Here is a 10,516-nt window from a genome sequence, read left to right on the forward strand (position 1 = left end):
TTCCTATTCTAATTAATTTTTTTTTTATCTTTTGCATATCTTTCTGTTTTCGTAGATCAATAGTAGGACAGAATATGAAAGAAATGTATAGAATCTTTTCTTTATGCACAAATGTTAATGCTTGTCGAAAGAAAATAATAAAACAGGGAAACTCAATGGAACTAATAAGAACTGTACAAAGATTGTCAAAACGGACTAGCAATAATACAGCCATTTTATTAGTGGTGCAGCTTCTCAATATGCCTTAAGCAATTGGCACACTGTTTTATTCTGTGATCTACTTTCAATCAATTCTGACCAAAATGGAGCAAATATACCAAGAGGTACGCGATCGACTAATTACAGACAATAAAATCATAGCAACTTATTTGTATTGGCAGATTTAGTGCCACACTTCCCTGGCAACTTATCAGATGACCTTTTTGGTCTTCTTCGATAGAATTAGTACCAGTAATAACCCAATTATAGGCGAGACACAAATATGGCAAAGAGTCTCTTCATTTAATTCTGTAAAACTTTATATAATATTATTTTAAAGATTGTCCTTCATTTAGTTCTGTACAACTTTATAGAACATGGTGGGTCCTCTTCTTTCCGCTATGTTACACTCTTTGACTCCTGCATTTTTTCTACAAGTGTTTCCATCGTCATTGCGCTGGTGAGTTTTCTGATCCATTACTCTCCGTCAACACCTTCAAACATGTCACCCGCTTCTCCTCCCAGGCACATCATTTCTCCGTTGAGCCGTAAGGTCCCCAATCGCTTCTTTCTACGAATTGCTTCTCCTTCGAACTCCTTATCATCGTCTATGATATTCAGTTGTTTGAATTGACACCTTTTGAATTAGTAGGGCTCTTCTTTTCCTTCTTTGTAATCCCTTACGTCTCAGTCCCTGGTTTGGGACAAAACTTTATTTTTAAAAATGTATTTCAAAGACTATCTTTCACTTAATTCTTTAAAACTTTATAAAACAGATACATTTGAAAAGCGGGAGAATCCTGGTTGAGTCGGATACACACTCATAGAGGTTTGAAACTCCAAAGACAGGAAAACTGAAAAGATTGTGTTTGTTTCAAATGTTCTTTGGTGACACGTTTGTCTTTACTTGTATTCCTCTGAGAATATGAACGGGAATCTATGAAAAAAGTTTAACTGTGACAGGCAGGTGCTTAATAACATAGGTATAACAGAGAGTGTTAGAAAAAAGAAAGAAAGAAAGAAAGAAAGAAAGAAGAAGAAAGAAAGAAAGAAAGAAAGGAGGAAAGAAAGAAAGAAAGAAAGAAAGAAAGAAAGAAAATAGGAAAGACAGAGAATCATGAAAATATGATTATGTTGATAGAGAGTTTGTTAAATGAAGTATTTGGGCAAAGTGACACCGTTTTATGAAGGATGTCGCTTCTTTTGGAGAATTACATCAAAATCTGAGAAAGTAACAACAGGGGTGTCTGACACTGGAAACTGGAATAAATGAAGTGGAATCTATCAACCGATCTCCTTTCGTATTCCTCTACGCTACTCACAAAAATGTGAAACATTTTATTTGGTTTAAATAAAACAATCAATTGTATCGGATTTTAAAAAACTTTTTGTAACAAAAAGAACTGTTGATATGTTTTGCAGAGGTGTTTACAAAATATAAGAGAAAGTGGTGAGCTGGCAGAATCGTTAGCGCTTCGGGCAAAATGCTTAGCAGCATTTCGCCTGTCTTTATGTTCTGGGTTCAAATTCCGCTGAGGTCGACTTTGCCTTTCGGGAACGATAAAATAAGTTCCAGTTGAGTACTGGGGTCGCTGTAATCGACTTAGCCCTCTCCCCCGGAACCGCTGGCTTTGTGCCAAAGTTTGAAACCATTATGTAATTGAAGTGAAATGGTTCGACCTGGCAAGTATGGCTGTGTGATTGAGAAGTTCGCGTCGCAGTCATGTAGTTCTGGGTTCAGTTCCACCACTCAATACGAAAAGTAATTGTCTTCAACAATAACCTCGTGCTAACCGAAACTTTTCAATGGTAAACTTCATTTTTCACCCAGTTTAACAGCGCCGATTGATGCTTCAACTGGATTCCATCCTGTTGCCGACATTCACAACAACTTTAAATGCACTGATTCCAACTGCGGTAATCCATGAAGAATATTTCCTTCATCTCTCTACTGCACCAGTCCCAAATCTTCTAAGAAGGTTATCAGTGCTAACCTTTCACTCTCTGATAAAGTTAAAACCGGAACCGGAATGCAAACTGATCCCAAGATTCGGTTCACTGGCAAGAGCGCAATATTGCGTCCGGCACTGACCCATCCAACCAGTGAATACATTACATTCTTAGATTGTTATGCAATAACAATTTACCGAAATGTGATTCTTCATTCACGAAGCAAAAAGAAAAGCTAATGTAAAAACCGAACTTAGGATTTTATGGTGAAAAAGAAACACATTTCAGAAAAAAAATGTAATTTTACGCTTCACGTCTTCGTCGTCTCTCTCTCTCTTTTTTTGTCTTAATCCTTGTCTAGTTTGATAGGTTCGTTGTAATTAAGTAATTAGCGAAGGTATTTAACAGAAAAGTCGCTTATATAAATAAACGGAGTAAATCTACTTAATTATATTTAATAATCATAATTATTTCCCAAACATTTTGGTGTACATCAAGTACAGTTGGGTCCTGTCGATGTTTTTAGAAATAAAGATTTATTGAAAACATGGGAAATGATATTCTACAGATTCACAGCATTAATTAACTTGGTTCGGTTGCAGCTTGTTTAGCAATTTCATGCAACTTCTTCCATATTCCACTGGAAGATGTGTGTGTGTGTCTATTTAAACATACTTACATACATACATACATACATACATACATACATACATACATACATACATACATACATACATACATAGATGATGGCTGCCCCCTCATCGAGTATGGCCATTGCACGAAGCTCAACTGTTATTGGTGCTGTGATCGAATGTGACTTTTTAGCCCAGCTAAAGATCTACAATGTCTTGTACAGAATTGGCAGCTAAAACCTTTACTGGTAATAGCTGGCTGCAGTTGTAACTGGGCTTCGTGTACCTTTGCATGTCGTTTAAGTCCTCCTGCCGAATTACACTCTCTTCCACATGCCCGACAGATATGATTAGTATGGTGTGTTACACCACCACCAGTGGCCAGGTTGTCACTTATCTGTCTCGCTTTATGACTACGAAGATGACTCTTGAGTCCAGCTTTACTGTATGTATGTATGTATGTATGTATGTATGTATGTATGTATGTATGTAGACCCTGCCCACATACATACATACATACACACACACACACACATACACACACATACACACACACACATACATGGTGAAAGTCAACTTCGTGACCAAGTAAGACCTCTTACTAAACTCAAGAAGCCCGTGCAAACGTACCGAGAATCCAAGCAGTTTCTGTGTATGAATTTGTTTTGGGGTGGATGAATTGTTGCACAGCACTGAACCGACTTTCCAGCGCAATCAGCTTTCATAAAAGTGACACAACATAAGCGGCGGCAACCAGAAACCGACTGCACTTTAGTTGTGCTTTATACGAGTTTAACCTCTAAAAGGAAGTTCTAGCAAGAACCGGGGGCCCTTTATTCTCATTTGTTCATATACTAGTGAACCTACAGCTGGGGCCTTAACAGGTGCCACAACTCCGAATTAGAGTAGACCGAGGAACAATAGTGGCTCAGAGGTGGTTACACTCTAATCAAAACCCATAACAGGGCCCCTCTATTGGATTCAGTTTAAAGTCAAACACACACACACGCACACACACATACACACACACACACTCACACACACTCACATACACACACTCACACACACTCACACACACACACACACACACACACACATATTGATGATGGTGGCTGTCTACTCATGATCGAAGAAAACCATTGTTGACCATTGCCCATGTAAAATGCCTGCAATACCCATACATGAGGTCAATGCACCACCAGTCCGCTTCACCTGTGTTTGCATCCGCAGCTTCCATGCTCACCTCGGCTCCCTCCATCCCGACCGGGCTTCACATAGTTTCCTTGCCAGCGATTGCACAACCTAAAATTTTAAGCCCAATAAAGCTTTTACAACACATCCCAGACCCTTTCTACCCCCACTGACATGATCCAGAGAGAGGCCAGGGCAAGATATCCAGTGCCAATATCGATTGCAGCCTCAGGAATGTGGCAGCACCATGGCATCAAGCGCAAGCAAAAGATCACCAAAAATGTTCAATGCCATTCCCTTCATTCCTGGTTTTATGTCAGAGTGTCCTTCCCCCAGAGTTGTGATTTAACAAAAGATAAGGGTTTCCTCACTTCCAGTGGTCTCCCAGCAATCTGGATGCCAACCCAGAATTTCAGAGGACCCGTGCTATTGCTAGATTGTCGTTGAACCTACACAAGGCTCGTCTGTTCTAATCACAGGTCTTGGTTTTGGTCCTGCTGGGTTTCTAGTAACAGTCCTCAACAGGTAAGCCTTATCGGGCTGCGAGTTGTACTGGATTCCATGTTACCAGTAGCACACACATAAGTGACCTCACACACATATACATATATGTGTGTGTATGTATGTATGTATGTATGTATGTATATATATATATATATATATATTTGGAATTTACAAAATACAAAAGACGACAGGTGTGTAAACAACAAACAGGTGTATTAGTTTAACGCTCGGGAAGGTGAGAAAGTCTTTTACGTTTTGAGCCTATGCTTGTCAACAGAAAGGAACACGAGAAAATAAACAGAGAAAGAATTAAAAAATGAAACCTTTAGTGGCTAGCGGTCAATCATGGTGATGGCCGGATATGGGTGGTCAGACAGAAGAGCTAGGAAGAAGGGAGATAATAAAGTAGTGGTGATCCTAAAACGAATTGCGCGTACGTGACAAGGCCAATAATTTTGGAGGCGGGATAAGTCGATTACATCCACCCCAGCGCTCAACTGGTATTTATTTCATCGACCCTGAAAGGATGAAAGACAAAGTCGACCTCGGCGGAACTTGAACTCAGAACGTAACGACAGACAAAATGCCACTAAGCATTACGTATAGCTAGACTCGCATTTCAGAGAAATCTTTATGCGATTTACAAACACGAGGACAAGAGCTCAAGAAAGTATTAGGATAAAATATTTAGTAAGTGAGGGCTAATATAATCAATGTGCAATTAATTATAATTAGAGCGGAAATGTATCGAGTAATTATTTGCTGTAACAATTCTGCTCAAAAAAGGAGACACGTGCACACAGACATAGACATACATACACACTTATACACACACACACATACACACCACACACACACACACACACACACACATATATATATATATATATATACATGCATACATACATACAGACAGACAGACAGCTAGATAGATAGATAGATACATACATACATACATACATACATACATACAGACAGACAGACAGACAGACTGACTGACTGACTGACTGACTGACAGATAGATAGATAGATAGATAGATAGATAGATAGAAAAAATGCATACATACATACATACATAAATACATACATACATACAGATAGATAGAAAGATAGATAGATGAATAAATAGATACATACATGACGGCTGTCCCCTCGTTATCGAGTATGGCCATTGCACGAAGCTTAACTGTTATTGGTGCTGTGATCGAATGTGACTTTTATTTGCTTTTTAAGGCTACAGCCAGCCATTCAGTTGAGACTCACAGCACCATCAACAATCATGAACAATGTTGTTATCGTGCAATGCCTGTGCAAGAAGATTTTTTTTTTAAGTGAGGAAAGGCTGTGCACTGAGTCAGTCCCACACACTAAGCAACAGCAGCCATAATCCGAAAAGAAGAACAAGTCAACATCATCGGTAACCACTGAGCCGCAGGTTTTATGTTGGAGTTATCCCAGTTACCTGAGTTACCTTCTCCTAGAAGGATGCCCTGACAAAGGCTAGGAGTCCTTCACTCCCAATGGTTTAACCGCGCGATCGGGTATTCAGTCCGATTATTTCTATGTCCCCGCGCATGATACAGCCTTAAGCCTTAAGAAAAAAAAATGCATACATACATAACATACACACATACATACATAACATACATACATACATACATACATACATACATACATAACATACATACACACATACATACATAACATACATAACATACATACATACATACATGCATACATACATACATACATACATACATACATACATAACATACATACACACATACATACATAACATACATACACACATACATACATACATACATACATACATACATACATACATACATACATACATGTGTGGGTGTTTGGGGTAAGAGAAATCGACATTATTCTAGAATAACCTGACAAACGTTAAAGTTTCAGAGCGAAATCAAACCGTTACCAGTGTTGGGTGATTCGGCATATCAGACGCTAAGAGAGGGACTGGGTTGGCGTTTAGGATCTTAACAACAGCCATGAATGTTGCAATGAGCCAGTGTCCCCAGCCTTTCATTGGTACCGTTATTTATGGATGTCAATAGCAAAAGCTGTGCAAAAATTGTATTTTGTTAGACAACAGATCGTTCCCTAGATACAACCTGAAATGAAATGGCCTATATTTGGCGAACTTGTTTCAGAAGCAACAACCCTAGTCTCCTTCCGTGACGCACCCAACCCAATGGCTGAAAAGATTATAAGGTTTACTGCACGTGTCAGTAAGTTCAAAAGACAATCTCATATTTTCGGTGCGCTCTATACTTTTGCTAATTTTCTATTAGCTCTTATTTCTCCGATAATTTTCAACAAATATATACATCGGCATCTTAACAACATTTCCTCCATTCATATGTTTAATATAAAACTCGAGAATATAGACTAATGAGTAGAATTTTTAAGAAGACCAGCACCGAAGCCGCTCTCTCGAATTCTCCTTTGTTTCATTTCAATAGAGTTCCTTATACATACATACATATATTTGTGTATATATATATATTGTACATATATATATATATATATATATATATATATATATATATATAATATATATATATATATATATATATATATATATATATATATTTCCCCATTTTATAAATATATATATATAATATATATGAGTTGATTATTTTGTTTTTAATTTATTTTTATACTTGATAATTTTCAGATGTAAATAAATTTCGCATGAAGACAATTCTATTTCGAAGACGGCCGCGGCGGCAGCGACTGCCAGAAGATTCTATTTCAAATACCTATTAGCGAATACTGTTTCAACATAATTATACTTTCTTCAAGAACTGGATTTTTTGTTTGCTTCGTTTTTTGTTTTTTTACTTTGATATCGTCTGCGCCACCGAGGGAGGGCTCTAAGTAGTGACACTCGCAGATATATATCTGTGAGTAATCTAAACCCTGTAATAGATCTCCGTTATTCATACTAACTCACTCGACACACAAAGCTTACCTCTTTTCTATTATTAACTGTTAAAAGTTACGAAATCTTTCAGGCAACAAAACTCGACACAATTTCTCACAAGTATTATGTCATAACAAGAGTGTTATCTATCACAAGTCGGGTAACATTTTCTGGTGCGTGCCTGTATGTATATATATATATAATAATATATATATATTATATATATATTATATATATAATATATATATATATATAGTGTATGTATTAGTATGTATATATAATATATATATATGTATATATATATATATATATGTATATATGTATATGTATACGTATATGTATATGTATACGTATATATATGTGTGTATATATATATATATATATATATAAATATATGTATATACGTATATATATATATAATGTATATATATATATGTATGTATGCATATATATATGTATGTATATATACGTATATATGTATGTATGTATACATGTATGTATGTTTACATGTGTATATATAATGTATATACGTATATATATAATGTTTGTATGTATATATGTCTATATAATGTGTATGCATATATATATAAATTTAAAATAAGGATGAGAAATTAGATATCTATTTAATTAACATTGATTTCACACCAGTGGTCTAACATAAAAAAAAGTGAAAGTTCAGTAAAACTTTATAATATATATATTAGAGGGAAACCACTATGTGGACACCCATATGCTAGAAATAGATCCGCTACGGTCTCACCACCAAGAAATGTTCTCAAGAAAAATTTGAGAACATTCTTGGTGGTGAGACCGCAGCGGATCTATTTCTAGCATATGGTGTCCACATAGTGGTTTCCCTCTAATATATATATCTATATATATTATATATATAGATATATATAAATATATGTATGTGTGTGTGTATATGTTTGTGTGACTATGTTTGACCCCCACCATCGATTGACAGCCGATGGTCATGTCTTTACGTCCCCGTAACTTAGCAGTTCGGCAAAAGTTACCAGTAAGATAAGTACTAGACTCACAAAGAATAAGTCCTGGGGTCGCTTTGTTCGACTAAAGGTGGTGCTCTCTCTGTCCATCTCTTTCTTTCTCTCTCTCTCTCTCTCTCACTCTCTCTCTCTCTCTCTCTCCTCAGTATATATATATATTTGTATATATATACTATATATGTGTATATATACAATATATGTAGTATATATATATATATATATATATATTATATAATCATATATATATCTATATACATATATCATATATATATATTATATATATAACATATATATATATATATATAACATATATATATATATATATATACATATATATATACATATACTATAATATATATATATATATATTATATAATATATTATACATATATATATATTATATAACATATATATATATATATTATATAATATATATATATATATATATATATATATTATCAATTATATTATATATATAATAACATATATATATATATATATACATATATATATATATATATACATATAATAGATTATATACATTATATAATAAATATATATATATATATACATATATATATATATATATATATATAATATACATATATATATATATATATATATATATACATATATATATATATATATATTATACATATGTATATATATTATATATATAATATATACATACATTGGATCACTGGAAGGATTCCTGTGAGAGAGAAGAGAGAAATTCTCTCCTACGCTGGGAGAAAAACATGGACTTCTTCCAAAAATATAGTGAAACCTTCAAAAATGAATTGGGTACAAATAATCCCTTCCTTAAGAAAATTACAATAAATAAAAGAAAAAACCTAACAACCCACGAACAACCCCCAACTATCCTCCATACACTAAAAACAGAAATCACCACAACCACCTTTACAAACCACGCTAGACTTAACAGGGACTTAGCTGAAAGAGGACGCGTCTATGAAAGAAATTACACCAAAAACAGAACAAACCAACAACATCCTAATACCAGACCCAACCACCATACAGCACAATACGACACTAGGATAAGGAATACACCACACGCAAATCACTACTACCCCATGAACCAAAACTACTGGTCCCCACTAAACACAAGACAAACGCAAAGAAACACTATGTCAAGCAACACCCCACATACAAGAAGTTCGAAACAAAAATATTCCCCATACAGAAATTTTACACACACCACAAGCATTAACAACCATAGATTCTCACACACACACAACGATCGGAGGCAACAATACCACCACTCCCCCGACCAAATGCCACACAACCTCACAGACAACTCATACAAACAAAATTACACCCAACATTTTTTAGCCAGGGACCAGGGACACCAGGACACAGGCTGGAACCTAGTAATAAGGAAAAACCGAAGATAATCAATCTTTCAACCAAACCTCTTTCTAACATAAAAATTGACATCCTCGCAAAAGGGCTCAAATTTACACCAACTCCACGCAGAGCAAACCTAAATGAACTCAAGGATAATATAACAGAATTTTGCAGAAAATTAAGACTAGCAGAAGCATCAACAGTTTTCAATACTGAAGATGAATCACTAGTCAAGAACAAAAGTGAACACATCCCACACAGAGGAAGAAATAAAGATCTTGACGAATTCTGTAACCACATTGAGAACTTCCCCTACCATACTATACATAAACAGAAAGCTAACCCAAATTTTAACACTACACAATGGAAAGAAGTGATAGAACTCCAAAATGATGAAGATATAACCATTAAGGAAGCGGACAAGGGAAATGCAGTTGTAATAATGGATACATTATACTACAGAAATCTTGTAATTTCCTTGCTTGATGAAGACCTACATTATGAAAAAATTACCAACTACACCCCACAAAAAATTACCAACTACACCCCACAAAAAATAATGAAAACTCTATCTTCACTAATTAAAACCCATGAAAAGGAACTGACAACCAAAGAGATTGATTTCCTAACAAACTTTAAATGCAAACCTAGCCTTTTCTATGGTCTGCCAAAAATTCATAAAAGTCAAATTATAATGAAACCATTAA

The 10,516-nt window shown here is 35.1% G+C and overlaps 1 long non-coding RNA gene across 1 annotated transcript in view; it reads left to right on the plus strand.

The window, feature by feature from the left end:
• Positions 1-1,170: 1,170 nt before the first annotated feature.
• The window catches only part of LOC118763795, a 15,500-nt gene continuing 6,154 nt past the window's right edge, over positions 1,171-10,516 (plus strand). Inside the window, exons 1-2 of the long non-coding RNA XR_004999540.1 lie at positions 1,171-1,181; positions 4,686-4,693. This is a non-coding gene — a long non-coding RNA (uncharacterized LOC118763795). The remainder of the gene's footprint in view (positions 1,182-4,685; positions 4,694-10,516) is intronic.

This window comes from Octopus sinensis, linkage group LG6, assembly GCF_006345805.1.
Source record: "Octopus sinensis linkage group LG6, ASM634580v1, whole genome shotgun sequence".
NCBI lineage: Eukaryota > Metazoa > Mollusca > Cephalopoda > Octopoda > Octopodidae > Octopus > Octopus sinensis.